Source organism: Mus musculus, chromosome 13 (genome assembly GCF_000001635.26).
Source record: "Mus musculus strain C57BL/6J chromosome 13, GRCm38.p6 C57BL/6J".
Classification (NCBI taxonomy): domain Eukaryota; kingdom Metazoa; phylum Chordata; class Mammalia; order Rodentia; family Muridae; genus Mus; species Mus musculus.
Genome location: NC_000079.6, coordinates 108,652,035 through 108,667,938, shown reverse-complemented (window position 1 = coordinate 108,667,938; position 15,904 = coordinate 108,652,035). Strand labels below are relative to the sequence as shown.

General features: G+C 39.0%; 1 protein-coding gene across 1 annotated transcript in view; it reads right to left on the bottom strand.

Annotated features, from left to right (window-relative positions):
• The window catches only part of Pde4d (phosphodiesterase 4D, cAMP specific), a 1,301,793-nt gene extending 1,288,031 nt beyond the window's left edge, over positions 1-13,762 (bottom strand). Inside the window, exon 1 of the mRNA NM_011056.3 lies at positions 13,674-13,762. The gene's annotated coding sequence lies outside the window, so the exon portion shown is untranslated. The remainder of the gene's footprint in view (positions 1-13,673) is intronic.
• Positions 13,763-15,904: the final 2,142 nt, after the last annotated feature.

Genomic DNA, 15,904 nt, shown 5'->3' with positions numbered 1-15,904 from the left:
TTCATAAATTTTGTTTCAATTTCACTTGTTCTAACAAAGTTTTTAATTATCTTTTAATTTCTTTGCTAATAAATTGCTCACTTGTGTCAGTCTACATGTATTCGTGTAAATTTTAAATTCCTTTTGTTATTAACTTCTATTTCACATCATCAGAAAGGATACAGAATATAATTATGAATTTTAAAGATTTGTTTTGAAATTAATATATGTGTTAGAAATGTCTGTCAAGTTCATTTGATCGCAATATAGTTTAACTCTCATTTTTTTCTGTTGGCTTTTTGTCTGGATAATAATTCCACTGATGAAGGCAGGGTACTAACAGAAATTCTTTGTTTTGTTTTTTTTTTTAACACAAATCTCTATCCTTAGATATAACAATAAGGTTTATTTTGAGGGATATAGGGAGTAATATGATAGAGTCAAAGCCTACTCCATTCAACTCTATAAATATGTCAGGCTATGGAAACCAAGAAAAAAGACAATGGCTGCAGGAATTAACAAAGAGATGTCAGAGTTTAAATGTACCAAGACTGGATGGGAAGGAGAGAGAGACAGAGAGAGAGAGAGAGAGAGACTAACTGACTATGAAAAAAAGCAGCAAAACATAGACCATAGCTCCAATGCTGTCTTCCCAAAGAAGGAAGGAACACAAAACCACAACCACAAACCACAGACATCAAGCGGTACAGAGAACAAAGCAGAACCATAACAGATTACAGCTATCCCTATCATCCCCATGAGACCTATGAGTTTGTAAGTAGAACCACTATTTACTCTACAATAAACATATTAATTTCAAAACAAGTCTTAACAAATTGCAAAATAAATCATACCCTATATCCTTTCTGATCATGTGGAATGGAACTAGGAGTCAAGAGAAAAAGTTTAAGGTACACAAACATGGAGACTCAAAATTAGAGAACACAGAAAAATAATTTTTCTCCTTTTTACTTAACTTTTCTTTTTTACTATGTTTTAATATGGGTTTTTCTTCTTTAAAAACTTTATTTTTATTTTACTGTCCTTAATATATTTATCTAATGTTATGTACAATTTTGTCCTTATTTTGTAACTACATGGTTTTTGCCTCTTGGTCTTTCCTCTTCCTTCCACATTTGTTAAAGAGGGTGTGCTTAGGGAGCACTGAGGAGGGGGTACAGATACCATGGAGTAAGAAATGGGGAAATTGTGGCATTGACTAGATATAAGTGAACAAGGATCATGCAGTGATAATAATATGCACTCTCCATTCATTTGGAATAGTGACTGAAGTCTTAGAACAATGATAAAGTAGTAAGTGATAAAAATAAGTAATGAAGAAACAAGAATTGTATATAATATGAGCTTATATTTCAAGTATCCTAAAGACCACCAGAAAACTGGTGAACAATTCTAAAATTCATATGGAAGTGCAAAAGACTCTAAATAGCCAAAGTAATCTTAATAAAAAGTAACAATACTGAATGATGATACAACAATGCATAGTTACAAACTATACTTCAGAGCCACAGTAATCAAAACAGAATGACACTCTTAGGAAAACAGAAACTTAGAACAAGGGAATAGAAGAACAAGGACTAAGCCCATCCTGACACTTTGTTGAATGTATGTACTCACAGGAAATTAATAACCAGAATATATAAACAACTCAAAAAAGAGAAGAAAACCCCAAAAGTATAAATAATCCATCAAGAAATGAGAAAATGAATTAAGAGTTTTCAAAATAATTTCAGATACCCAATAAGTTCATGGAAAAGATGTTCAACATCCTTAATCACATTTTTAAACAATTATGAAAAGCAAAAATGCCCCCCCCCAATGGCTAGGTGCCATAGTACTGGAAGGCTATGCAGGCTGCTAGGAGAGACATGTCATCAACAGTCCTTCCTAGCTGGGAGCCCTGTGAGATACCACAATCACTGGCTTGGCAAGATATGGTCATGGGTGCAAAAGTGCCATTCTACTTATATTTAATATTCCAGCACAGAACAGGAAGTGGTACAGAGCCCTCAGCTCTAGCTGAAGTGCTTTTAACAGCTAATGGATGCTAGTAGAAGAGTCAATTTTAGTCCCTCATATGTTGCCCATGCTCCAGTAGATCACCCCTGGATATCTATATATCTATATCTATAATCTATCTGTGTATATCTGTATATATATATATATATGTATATGTATGTGTATATATATACACACATGCACTAATTGGACTCAATAGATTCTAAAAATATTTCAAAAAGAGAATGTGAACTGGGAAGATGGACTTGGTGGGATCTGGGAGGGATCTGAGGAAGGCAGTGGGAGATATGTTTAAAATATATTTTATTAATATATGACATTCTCAAAGAAAATATAAAAATATCATACTCTTAAAAACTATACTAAGATTCTGTCTCATTCCCGTCAGAATTGCTATTAAGGAAACAAACAACAAATTATGGTGATGTGTATAAATTATGGTTTATATGGTGTTGGGAGGCATGTAAATTAATCTATCCAATGTCCCCAAATAACTAAAAATTAGCATATTATGCAAACCTATATAACTCTCCTAAGTATAGAGATGAAGAAATCAAAATTAGCATACTTCATAACTGCATACCCATATCCAATTTCAACATTAACTATTGGCAATTTCCAATGTGTGTGAATAGTCCAGCTGCTTATCAAATAATGTCTGAATAAAGAAATTTTAGTGTATGTATATAATGAAGCATTAGTTAGCCATAATAAATAAGGAAATAATGTCTTTTACCAGAAAATTGAAAGAACTAGTGAAGCAAAATAAGACATATTCAGAAAACAAATAAAACTTTTTATTTCAAATGTGTCATCTACATGCTTTGAAAGGCATTGATGAAGATATGGAACTATTTAGAAAGAAGGTAGCAGGGGAAAGCAGGACCAAGAAGGGGTCTAGAGAAATAAATATGACCAAAGTACTATATATCTTTTATTTATATATTATGTATATGTGTGCATAGTATCATGATGAAACTAATTATTTTATGAAACTTGCATATGCCAATATAATTTAAAAGGAGATCCCTCAGCATTAGTTATACATAAATTTACAACTGTATATGTCTTCCTGCTGAATTGATATCTTGACTATTATGTCATGAACATCTTTGTCTTTTGCGGTTTTGCCTACTTTTCATACATATATATGAAGTGAAATGTGTGTGTGTGTGTGTGTACTGGTGAAGTGCATTTCTTGTATGTAACATATTAGTGAGTTTTAAGTTTTTTATTATTGCCATTGTCATTGTTGTTATATCCTTTTGACCAGTCTGTGTCCATTAATTGTAGATTTCAGTTCAGTTGGATTTAAGGTTACTACTGACAGATGAAGAATTTATCTCTGTTGTAATTTTTGATGCTCTCTGGCTGTTTTGCATATTCTTTGCTCTATATTCTTATTCCTTGTTCTGGTTTGACATAGCAATGTGTTGTCAGTATTGATTCCTTTGTTTCTCCTTTGCTTATCTATTTTTCTAATGGAATTTGTATTTTCACAATTTCATGATTTCCCTCTTTGTTTCACTTCTGAAGGTAGCATTCTTTCAAGTGTCTTTTGAAAATCCTGCGTAGTGGTCTTGATTTCCTTTAGGTTTCTCTTGTCCTGGAAATATTTTATTTGGCCTTAATTTCTGAAGTACATCTTGCTGCATGTAGTGCTGTTGACATGATGATTAATGGAAAATGTCACCTCAACAGAATCTAGAATCAGTGTGGGAGACAGGTCTCTGGTCGTATCTAGAGTATAGAGCAAAGAATAAGCAAACGTTGGATTATCTTGATGGCATTAATGGAAGTAGAAAGACCTGCCCACTGTAGACATCACATTTCCTACCTGGGATTCTAGACTGTAAGGGAAGAAAGTGAGCTGAGTAGTGACACTGGTCAATGCTGTCTCATGACAACTGGTATGTGGCTAGCTGACTCTGGTTTCTCCATTGTGACTTTCTTGCAATAACCAACTACAACCTCAAGCTCTGCGGTAGTAAACCCTTCCTCCCTAGGTCGTTTGCGTTGGGCTGTTTTCATTAAGGCAACAGAAGAGAGGTTAAGTTAGTTGGTGGGCAGTTATTTTGTACCAGATTTGGAAAATTTCATCCCAAGGGTCTCCCTGAGAAATCTATGGCTACGTTAGTGGAGAAACCCTTGAGTGGAACTCAGTGTTCTTCACCTTAGTTATTTTAGACTTTTGTAAAAAATCGTCTTGAACTTTTAACAGTTTCTAATGTGCCATGTGAACATGTTTCCTAGCCATGTCTATTTTGGGTCCTAGCATTCTCCTCTTTATGGATATCCCTATCCTTCCAATGATTTTTGGAAAGTTTTCTGAAATTATTTTATTAGATAGGTTTTCTCTAATTTTGGTCACTTTATTCTTTAGTCTTAAGTATTTAAAGAAAATGTCATTATTCGTTTGATGAAATCCCGAACACCTTAGGTGTCCCATTCATTCTTTTCTTCCTTTCTATCTGACAGGGATATTTTAAAAGACCTGTTTTTCTCAACCAGGCTGTTGTTGAAGCTTTCAGTTGTATTTTTATCTGACTCACAATCTCTTTGTTTCTGTCTCTGTTTGATCCTTTCTCAAAATCAATCTCTCTCTCTCTCTCTCTCTCTCTCTCTCTCTCTCTCTCTCTCCATTCCAACTCTTCTAGTCTTCTCAATTCACAGCATGTACTGATGGGATAGTTTCATTTAACTCCTTGTACTCTCTTGGATATTATTGTGCTTCCTTACAATGCTTCCTTCACATTCTTTATCAAGCCCTTTCATCCAAGTCTTTGAAATCTATGGCAAGAATGAACATGTTCTTTTGTAATCACCTCATTACTTTGTCATATTTCTTCTTTTCCTACATCACATCTTATGGATTAGGTATCTCTAAATGCAATTGTGGAATAAGCAGCTTTCCTTGAAAAATATATCTTGGTGTCTAAGTTTGATAGACAATGTTGACTATATTTACAGCTAGGCACCATAGTGTAGTCATTCTGTGGTTTCTTTGACTGAATAATGACCTTGGTTATATCATAGCAAGTCAGAAAGACCAGATGCCACTGTGGACCATGCAAATATACTGTCTAGAAGCTCCAAAGAGTGTGGTATAGGCAACAGTAAGTATGGGATGATCAAAATGTGGTTAACTTGTAAAATGGGACTGGTAGCAACTCTCAAATGACAAGGGATTTGGGGGGAAATTTTCATAATAGCTTTGTTACTTTAAAGAGACTCTATCACTGGTAGTTCAAAAATTGGGAAGGGGCCTGGAATACTTGTTTTCTGACAAATCAGTGCTGCAGTAAGTGCCAAATAGGGAGAGGTAGTTGTTGGAACTACACTGCCCTTCCCTAGTCTTCATTTCAAGTTCTGATATCAATGCCCTATCAGACACAGCAGGGGAGTAGGAAGTAGCTTGAGTCAGGAAGGTGGAATGATACTAGGAACCAGGAACCACTATGCTCCTCTCTGCCATTATCGGTTCACAATCAGGAGTGGGACTTTGTCCTAGACTAAGTTCCTCTGGACCTTACTTTGGAGGGATGTCCTGGAGGGATGGCAGTTCTAACTAGAATTCTCTCTCAGCTGCACATTTCTGGTTGTAGGATGGCAGCCAGAGCCAAGACTTCTTTACCAAGCATCTGTAGACAGATGTCTATGTCATGTTCATGGCAATACAAACAAGATGGCCGTTTCCCATCACTAAAGGCATGTGGACATCACAAAGAAGAGGGGGCAGTGAGAACAACACAGGTGAAGTGGCATCAGGAATCTGGTGTCTTTCTGTACTGTTTCGACAGTGCGGATCTCCTAGGAGCAGAACCTTATGCTGCCCCGACCTCCACTCCTACCAACGTCATGCAAACCTGGGGGAAGGATAATGGCTAGAGCATTAGAGTTGCTCAAAATTACCTCATCATGTTCCCAAAGGCAAGCATGCAGTAGGACCAGTGTTATGTCTTCACTGTGTCAGTAACAGATGCTTATGTAGTGCAAAGGTGGCAAGAACTGCATGGGACTTGTTTACAGACTTGCGGAGAAACAAGTCCACACACATATATGGCCTCATCACTGGTCTCAGAGGGCAACTATTCTACCCACTTGAGCCTTGAGGTTGATGCCTTCCTCTCCCATCTATGCCACAACTCTCTTCCCTACAGAGCAGAACACTTGGTGGCCTCATTGGCATTCTGCTGAACCAAGCCGAGTCCACAAAGCAGGTCCCCAGCCCCTCAAACCCATGTAGGGAAATGTTTTTAGAATCCCAAAGAAGGGGATAATAGTTCAGATCTCAGATGACTCCTGGCTATAGCACATGGGGATTTCCTAAGTGATAACATGAGATCCTATCCCAAAGCATAGCTACTATGCAGATACCAGGATTTTTATGTAACTGGGTTACAAGTCCCAAGCAGATTGTGAAACTGCTAACAGCTGGGATACCCAGCATCTGTACTGATACCAGGATGTTTCTTGACCCTTACCCATGCAATGGGGGATTTCTCCTTCCATGGCTGTCAAGAGTCTTGTTTCTCTAACTAAGCTATTTTCCCAGGTCTCTGAAGCTTCCTAGGTTATAGTTAATCTCTCCGTCTCTTCCTCTTGCCCTGCCCTGGCCCCATTTCCAGCATTCTCCCATAGTCACTCACCTTAAAAAGGACATACAAATTTGAAATTATCATTTCTTCTCTGGTGAGGAGAGGAAGACTGGCCATCTCTATCCAGCCATCTTGAGCCTGGGAAATCTTTGAACTGCCAACTAGGCTAAGTGTTCCACAACTGGACTAGCCAGATGGTGAGAGTTGACTCTATCCGAAGTCTCCTGGCTGGCAGCCATGTAAACCTCTCAGTCAAAGAACTATTGCCTTGACTCCTTGGAATTCAAGCTAACGCTGAGTTTCCAGAATGTGGCCAGATGCAGAGGACTGTTCTAGAGCGGGCAGGAGCAGCTTTTAATCTCTTACTTCCTTTTACATTCATCAGGAATTCTAGTCAGGTTCTAACTCTTAAGAAATTGAAAAATGTTTGTTCCACCATCCTACCTTTCCACAACTTATGAGTGAAGAGAGTTCTCAGGAGAAGGGCTAAGAGTGAGCGGAGAGAGTAGAGAGACGTCCCACATACCTGTAACTAGCAGATCAGGAGTCTTCAGAGCAGCTTGTCACAGCTGCTAGCTACCTTCTTATCAGTTGAGAATCTTGAGCACTAGGCTCCCATTAATATTAACAGTGTTCTCACGAATGCATCCAAGGTAGTTCCATCTCCACTGGCATGCTGATGAAGTAGGCTCAAAATAACCTGGGGCCTTTTGTTATCAGGATGAATGTATAACATTTTACCTAATTAAGATTGCACTTGCTTTTCTTTAATTACCATTTTCCTACCTTGTATTGTCTTAAAAATGCACACTGTTTTGTGTACATTGCCTATTTTTAAATAATTTTATAAATTTTGAGAGATGCCAAAATGGTGTTTTTATGAATACTGCTAGTTCAATGTCTATCAAAAATAAAAATTAGTTTCCTTGTACCATCTGCATGACTTCTAATTTCTGCTTACCCTTTGGGAAATTTCTAATGTTCTTTCATTTTTTTCCTCTACTTTAAAAAAATCATTTTTCTCTAGCTCCTCCATTGGGGGTCCTGTGCTCCATCCAATAGATGACTGTGAGCATCCACTTCTGTATTTGCCAGACACTGGCATTTTCTTGGCAGGCATGAGGGACAAACACTTTTAATTCCAACACAAGGTAGGCTGTGGGAGAAAGAGTTTAACGTAAACCTAGTCTGCATCTACATAGGAAGTCTGAGGCTAGTCTCGAGTATGTAGCAAAATTGTCTCAAAAAGAAATACACACACACACACACACACACACACACATATATATATGTATACACACACACACACATATATGGCTTATTTACTGGTGAAAATAATAAGAAATAAATGAAGTAATGAAATACAAGTGAGTGAAGTATGTTGGTATTAATAACTCACATTACATTTGCTTCACTTTGTGTGACATTCTGGACTCATGTGACTAACGTCGACAACACTCAGGGTCCTGTGGCTGAGAAAGACAAGGAGCCAAGGAGTTAGCATGTTAAGATGTAGTGTTTGCCAGGTTGTCAGTGTCTCTTGAGTCCCCTCACATTGCTGTTCTGCTGGCACACAGCTATGGAAATGAACACCCACATCCATAAACACAGCTAAAGTTCCAGTGCCACACACTCACCAGAGATGCTTTTACAGGTTTGGAGAGCATGACCTTGACAAAGAAAAGGTGTCCTCTGGCAGAGAGCGAGAGGAAAGAACAGGATTTCACAGAGCAGGGTTTCTTCCCTATGGGATATAAGGCAGTCAGGGTGAGGGAAGGGTCCTGGGAGACAGATGTGTCTCAGCAATACTAATAAGGAGAGAAGAGACGAGTAGGAGAAGAACTGGAATCAAAGGTGGAGCTATGCTCTATTGACCATAGGGCCCTAAAACTAGTACTTCCTCATGTTCCTGGCTCAATGGAGCATAATTTGTATTAGAAGGCTCCCCTCAGACATTTCCACTGCAAAATGCTTGTTGGAACTTCATTACATTTATGAATGCAGAATCAAACTGAGTGGTGAATTCATTTTTTAAACTGCATGGTTTATTTGCTGAGTTCATCTTTATTTTTAAAAATTCACTATTGCTCTTTTAATGCCTATTATGAATAATCTCTGCCATGGCACCCTTTCACATCCACTCATCTGTGCATCCACCTTTCCTTTAGCTGCGGTTTGAATTCATTAAAAAATTATATCACCTGGGATTCACAGCCAATTCCTATATTATTTTAATGCCAAGCCAATTACATCTCAGAGCATACAATCTGATATACCTTTGAACTTAAAATTTGTCTTAGACTCCTGGCTCTTGACTTCTCGGTGCTGCTGAGATGAGAACAGAAACATCTGGTAAACACAAATATCAGAAGATGAGAGCGTTTGGATTGCTTAGCTTACCACATATGTGCATAGAGAAGGATATCTAGCATATACAAAAATATATCCCCTCCTATCTAAAAACATCCAGTGGGAAAAAAGACAGCATTTTCAACAAATGGTGCTGGCACAACTGGCAGCTATCCTGTAGAAGAATGCGAATTGATCCATTCTTATCTCCTTGAACAAAGCTCAAGTCTAAGTGGATCAAAGACCTCCACATAAGACCAAAGACACTGAAATTAATAGGAGAAAGTAGGGTAAAGCCTCAAAGATATGGGTACAGGGGAAAAATTCCTAAACAGAACAGCAATGGCTTGTGCTGTAAGATCAAGAATTGACAAATGGGACCTCATAAAATTGCAAAGCTTCTGTAAGGCAAAAGACACTATCAATAAGACAAAAAGGTCACCAACAGATTGGGAAAGGATTTTTACCAATCCTAAATCTGATAGGGGACTAATATCCAATATATACAAAGAGCTCAAGAAGCTGGACTCCAGAAATTCAAATAACCCCATTAAAAACTGGGATTCAGAGCTAAACAAAGAATTCACAACTGAGGAATATCGAATGACTGAGAAGCACCTGAAAAAATGTTCAACATCCTTAATCATCAGGGAAATGCAAATCAAAACAACCTTGACATTCCACCTCACACCAGTCAGAATGACTAAGATCAAAAATCCAGGTGACAGCAGATGCTGGCAAGGATGTGGAGAAAGAGGAACACTCCTCCATTGTTGGTGGGACTGCAAGCTTGTACAACCACTCTGGAAGTCAGTCTGGAGGTTCCTCAGAAAATTGAACATACTACTACTGGAAGATCCAGCAATATCTCTCCTGGGCATATACCCAGAAGTTCCAACTGGTAATAAGAACACATGCTCCACTATGTTCATAGCAGCCTTATTTATAATAGCCAGAAGCTGGAAAGAACCCAGATGCCCCTCAACAGAGGAATGGATATAGAAAATGTGGTACATTTACACAATAGAGTACTACTCAGCTATTAAAAACAATGGATTTATGAAATTCTTGAGCAAATGGATGTATCTGGAGGATATCATCCTTAGTGAGGTAACCCAATCACAAAAGAAGTCATTAGATATGCACTCACTGATACGTGGATATTAGCCCAGAAACATAGAACACCCAAGATACAATTTGCAAAACACAAGAAAATCAAAAAGAGGGAAGACCAATGGGTGGATACTTCATTCCTCCTTAGAATAGAGAACAAAATACCCATGAAAGGAGTTAGAGACAAAGTTTGGAGCTAAGACGAAAGGATGGACAATCCAGAGACTACCCCACCCGGGGATCCATCCCATAATCAACCACCAAACCCAGACACTATTGCATATGCCAGAAAGATTTTGCTGAAGGAACCCTGTTATAGCTGTCTTGTATGAGGCTATGCCAGTACCTGGCAAATACAGAAGTGGATGCTCACAGTCATCTATAAGATGGAACACGGCTCCCAATGGAGAAGCTAGAGAACGCATCCAAGGAGCTGAAGGGGTCTGCAATCCTATAGGTGGGACAACAATATGAACTAACCAGTATCCCCAGAGCTCATGTCTCTAGCTGCATATGTAGCAGAAGATAAGAGAGAAGAGGGGAAGAGAGGCCCCTTGGTATTGCAAACTTTATACGCCCCAGTACAGGGGAATGCCAGGGCCAAGAAGCGGGAGTGAGTGGGTAGGGGAACAGGGCAGGGGGAGGGTATAGGGAACTTTCGGGATAGCATTTGAAATGTATTTAAAGAAAATATCTAATAAAATAAATAAATAAATAAATATTCTAACAAAAGTAATATGTTGACTGTAATAAAAAATAAATATACTAAACCCATGCAATACATCAAATAAAATGAAACAAAAGTAAACAAAAAGAAAAAAGAAAAGATTTATAACCCCTCCTTTCCATGATAACCTCAATAACAATAGCATTAAAAGGAATAGAAATATCTTTTCCTTCATCCTTCTTGGCAAGTCCTTCCCAAGTGGCCAATCATATACATTTTCACTCACCTGTTTATTACTTATGTGTAGTATTTCAGGACACACTGCTTTGATTATTCATAGTTGCAGTATCCTGAGCATTAAGTATGTATAATTTCAAATACTCTTCACAGCTCTGTGAGATAGTACATCTTACCATCTCTGTCTTAGAAACCAAAGCCCCAGGGCATTGAGAGTTCAGCAGTGATATGTTTGGTGACTATGTGCTCAGGTGGGGATCCAAGCCAAGAAGTCTGGCAACGGAGCTTACACATCGGCTCCCACGCTGCTCCAAGACACTGCTTTGCCTACTCCCCATCTACATGGGAATGCTATTCCAGGATGCATGAGTAGGAGTGCCGGTCAAGGAGCAATGAACGTGGCCTTCCAGCTTCGAATAAGATGAACAACTCACTAAGGTCAGCCGGTTTACCACACTGCTCATTTCCAGGCAGTGCAGAAGAAAACTGTGAATACCCATCAATTCTTCTTTCTTTATCTTTCTATAGCAGTGGTTCTCAACTCTCCTAACCCTGCAGCTCTTTAATGCAGTTCCTCATACTGTGATGACCCTCAACTATGTTATTTTTTTTGTTCCTACTGCCTAATTGTAATTTTGCTACTGTTATGGGTTATAATGTAAGTACATAGGATATCTGATATGTGGCCTCTGTGCAAGGGTCATTGGACACCCAGAAGCTTCATGACCCATGGGTTGAGAACCACTGTTCTATAGCTTCTACTGCTCTAGAATTTGCTGATGACTGCATTTGGCTTTTGAATCCTTTCATCAGCATGGAATGATGTCGGAGCCACTGATAAATGACCCTGTTTTAGTTGTCTGTATCAGGCACATTATGGAGTTTTGATAACCCAAGAAAGCATTTCGTTCTATTAGTGTATTCATTAGACGACAATACTGAGTGCTATCCCTGGCAAACTGTTCTTCAGGGGCAATGGACAGCTTTCCCAGCCTACATCAGCATGGTAGCCCAGACCTGCCACATAAGGCCTCAATTGTCTACCGGCCACATAATTTATTCAAGTAAAATGCCAGCACACTATGATAAAACCTAGGAATTGGTTTTGTATTCTATTTAATATCAAGTTTAATTCCATTTCAATTTTGAGATGTAATATGAAATAGTGAACTATATGAACATCTTGTGCTTGATTTAAATCAGTAAGAAATAATTGTCTGGACCATGAAGACAGCACAGCAAGATTAAAGTGCTTGTCACCAAACCTGACTACCTCAATTCCATCTTTGAAACCCACATAGTTAAAGGAAAAGAAGTAACTATAATCAGAGCATGATGTCCTCTGACTTCAACACAGATCCATAGATACACCATAGACACACCATAGACACACACACACACACACACACACCACAGATACACAATAATAAATTCAATAAAAACATTTAAAAAAAACAACAAAGTTATTTTAAGGAGATAAATGAATGAAGTGAAACACTAGCAAAGATGATACATATGATGGCACTGGGTAAAATACTCAGTAATCTTACTATAGAGCCACAAGCAGTAATTCATAGGTTTGTGGTCTCCTTTGGGGGTGTCTGGAGTCAGGAACCACTGAGCCAGAGCCAATGAATCAAAAGGTTTCAGCTGAGGTCTGGAGAGATGGCTTAGTGAGTGGAGCACTTGTGGCACAAGCGTGAGGACTCGAGTTTGTATCACCACAACGCACAGAGCTATTGGTAGAATGTCTATAAAACCAATGCTCCTGCTTCAAGATGAGGTGGAAATAAGAGTCCCTGGAGGCTTTCAGGCCAGCTAGTGTCATATTTAGCAGCATTTTTAAAGGACCCTGTCTCAGCCAAGGTGGAACGTAATAACCTACCCTAACCTTGCTCTCTGACCAAACCTCTTGTGTGCCACAGCATGTGTGTGTGTGTGTGTGTGTGTGTGTGTGTGTGTATCTGTGTGTGTACAGATACACACACAGAGAGAAACACAAATAAATAGAATTTTTATTAATTAAATACTTATTTAATTTACATCCCAACCTTAGTTTCACCTTCCCCCATCTCTTCCCAGTCTTCCTCCCCCACACAATAAATAGAAAATTTAAAAGAAGACGTTAATTGGCCACATGCTACCTGGGGATCCAAGAGTGAAACCTCCCCTCTGTTTCTGGTTTAAGTGCTGACACAGAGCACATGTCTTCTTCCAGGAGGGAAGCCAGTTACAGCAGACACACAAGGAAAGACAGAACTCCAGACTGATTGCCAATTCAGCCTAAGCAGACTACTATTAAAACTGAGAAACGCACTTCAAAAGTCAGAAGTCTTAAAAGCAATCCATTGCTGACTTCCTCTAAAATATCAGAACAAGGCAAAAGCACGGAACACCCTATTCCCGGCCCCCTCTTACTGTACCAACCAGAAGGAAAAGTGTTTATTCTGCAAACACTCCTCCAAGCCTTTTTCAAGAACAATCTTGTGAGTCAAATAAATCTAATAAAATATTCCATGGCCTTTCTTCCAAGTCAGCTCACGTTGCCCATCACTGTGGAACCTTTGGTAAGCAATCACTCATCTTTCCCACCTTCCTTCTTCCTTGCTCACCTGCTCACCTGTGCGCTCGCGCACACACACACAAACACACACACAGTGTCTCAGGTTTCTAGTCACATATCTCCTCACCTTACAAGACAGGCTCTCCTCACTCTCTCCCTCTCGAGCTTTGGTAAATTCCTTTAGTTCATTTGAGGGCAGGTGGTGAGCGGACTGTTGTTGCCAGCAAACGTGTGTGTGATTTGTTGCTAGGGGACAGGTCTCCTCTCACTGGAGGTTTTATCTGGGACCTGAGAGCAAGAAGAAAACAGTGTAAGAAACAGCTGAGAATGTTCACATGAAAACCAAATGAAGAAGAGTTGGCTGTCTTTGAAGCCAAGTACTAAAAAAAAAAAAAAAAAAAAAAAATGCCCATCTCATTTTTTTTTCTTCATAAACAAAGCCATGGAAACCCTGAGGAACCAAAAGCCCCAAATTCAGATTTGAGCAGGGTAGAATCACCCTGAATAAGCTTTGTGCTGAAAACACTAATTGGAAAGAAAGAAAAAAAACTATAGAGAATTTTTACATTCAACTGATATCTATTCAGTTCTGGGGAAAGCTAACAGAGAGCTTTATTTATTTTTTATTTAAGTAACTCCCAATCTCCATTTAGAGGATTTGCCTTTTATGATATAATAGTGCAGAGGGGAAAAAAAAACCCACCACCCACAGAGAAACTGTGGCAGTGGAAGGGAATCCTTGTAGTCAGGGAAATACTAAAAAGCAGGCGGCGCCAAGGGGCCAGGAGTAGAAGATAGAGCCTAAGTGTCTCACGCACCTAAGCCTGAGGACTTCTATGCATAGGTCGTATTACACTGGGTCTCCTTTACCCATCTCACAGGAACAGAAGCCAGAGCAGATTGGTATCAGTGCTGCTGCTACTTCAAGTCTCCCATATCAGAGCCATGGCTAGAGAATAAATGAAGAGTTGCCAAGGGAGATGCTCATGACTCCATGACTGTAAAGTAAAACTTACTTTAGGAAATAGACTATAAAGCCCTAATCGGCTTATAATGTCGTAGTTAACATCACTATTCCCAGTGTTAGACATTCTCAAAGCATGATCTCGAAGGCTCTCTAAGGACCTACCAGTGTGGATGAGCCTCAAGAGCACTTGAGAACACAGAAATGTACCCATTTCTGGGGCCAGGTAAACAAGGGATGATGGTAGTCCCGCCAGCCCATGCCACACAGTCGTTAGCATAGCATAGTACATTCTCAATAAACATTCAGTAGACTAAGGGATTGATGCACTGATCAGTAAATCAATAATATATATATAGATATATATATCAAGTTATATATATATCAAGTTATATATATATATATCAAGTTATATATATATATATATATATATATATATATATATATATTCAAACACTGATGCAAAAATAGATTAAGAACAAAATCACAGTTAGAGGAAGTCTCTTGGACTCTTCTGACCAACAACTTGGAAAGAGGTTTTCCATGCCTGGTATTGGATTTTTTATTTGATAGTCTATGGATTTGTGGAAAACAATGTCATCCCAAGTACATAACTTTTAATACACACACATATAACATGCATGGAAATACATACAGATATACACATATACTTACATGCATGCAATTTAGTAAACATAAAATAATATGGTTCTCTATGGCATTTTCAAACATTCTTTGTGCCATTTCTCTTTCTCCTTTCTTGTCCTTCTGTCCATCTGTGTTTCCCTCCTTCCCCTTTCCCTAGGTAAACCTCCCTTCCCCCTTTCTTATTTCCCACTTTATAGCAACTTTGCCCTACTAGTTCCCTCCCCTAGAGCTCCTCCTCTTCGGGACCCATGGCTACTTTTTACTTTTCTGGTATCATCTTTTCTTCTAGGTGATAGACTCACATGTAAAGATCCAGAGCTAGGATCCAGAAATAAGAGCGAACATATAACATTTACAGACGATTGCCATTGCCCCTGCTTTCCTCCCAGAAGCGTGCTGGGGATCAAACTCGGGCCCTCATGCTCATGTGTTGAGTTTACAGTCTGGGCCAGATCCTCAGCCCCAGACAACTGAGAAAACATACTAAAAATCTTGGTTTCTTAAAAAACCCATTATGTTATGTAAATAGGTTTGTGTTTTACTCCCAGGTGCGGGATATGGGGCTGCTTCAGACTGTCTACAGCAGCTGACTATGATTTGCCTCGTGCTCTGGCAAGGGCATCACTCTGCCAGCTGAACAGTTGACGTTTAGAATTCTGGAAGATTCTTGAGACAGTATATAAATGCCAGAACCTGGAGAGGCTGCAGAAGCGGCTGCTCCCCCTGCTACTGCCCCCACTGCTACC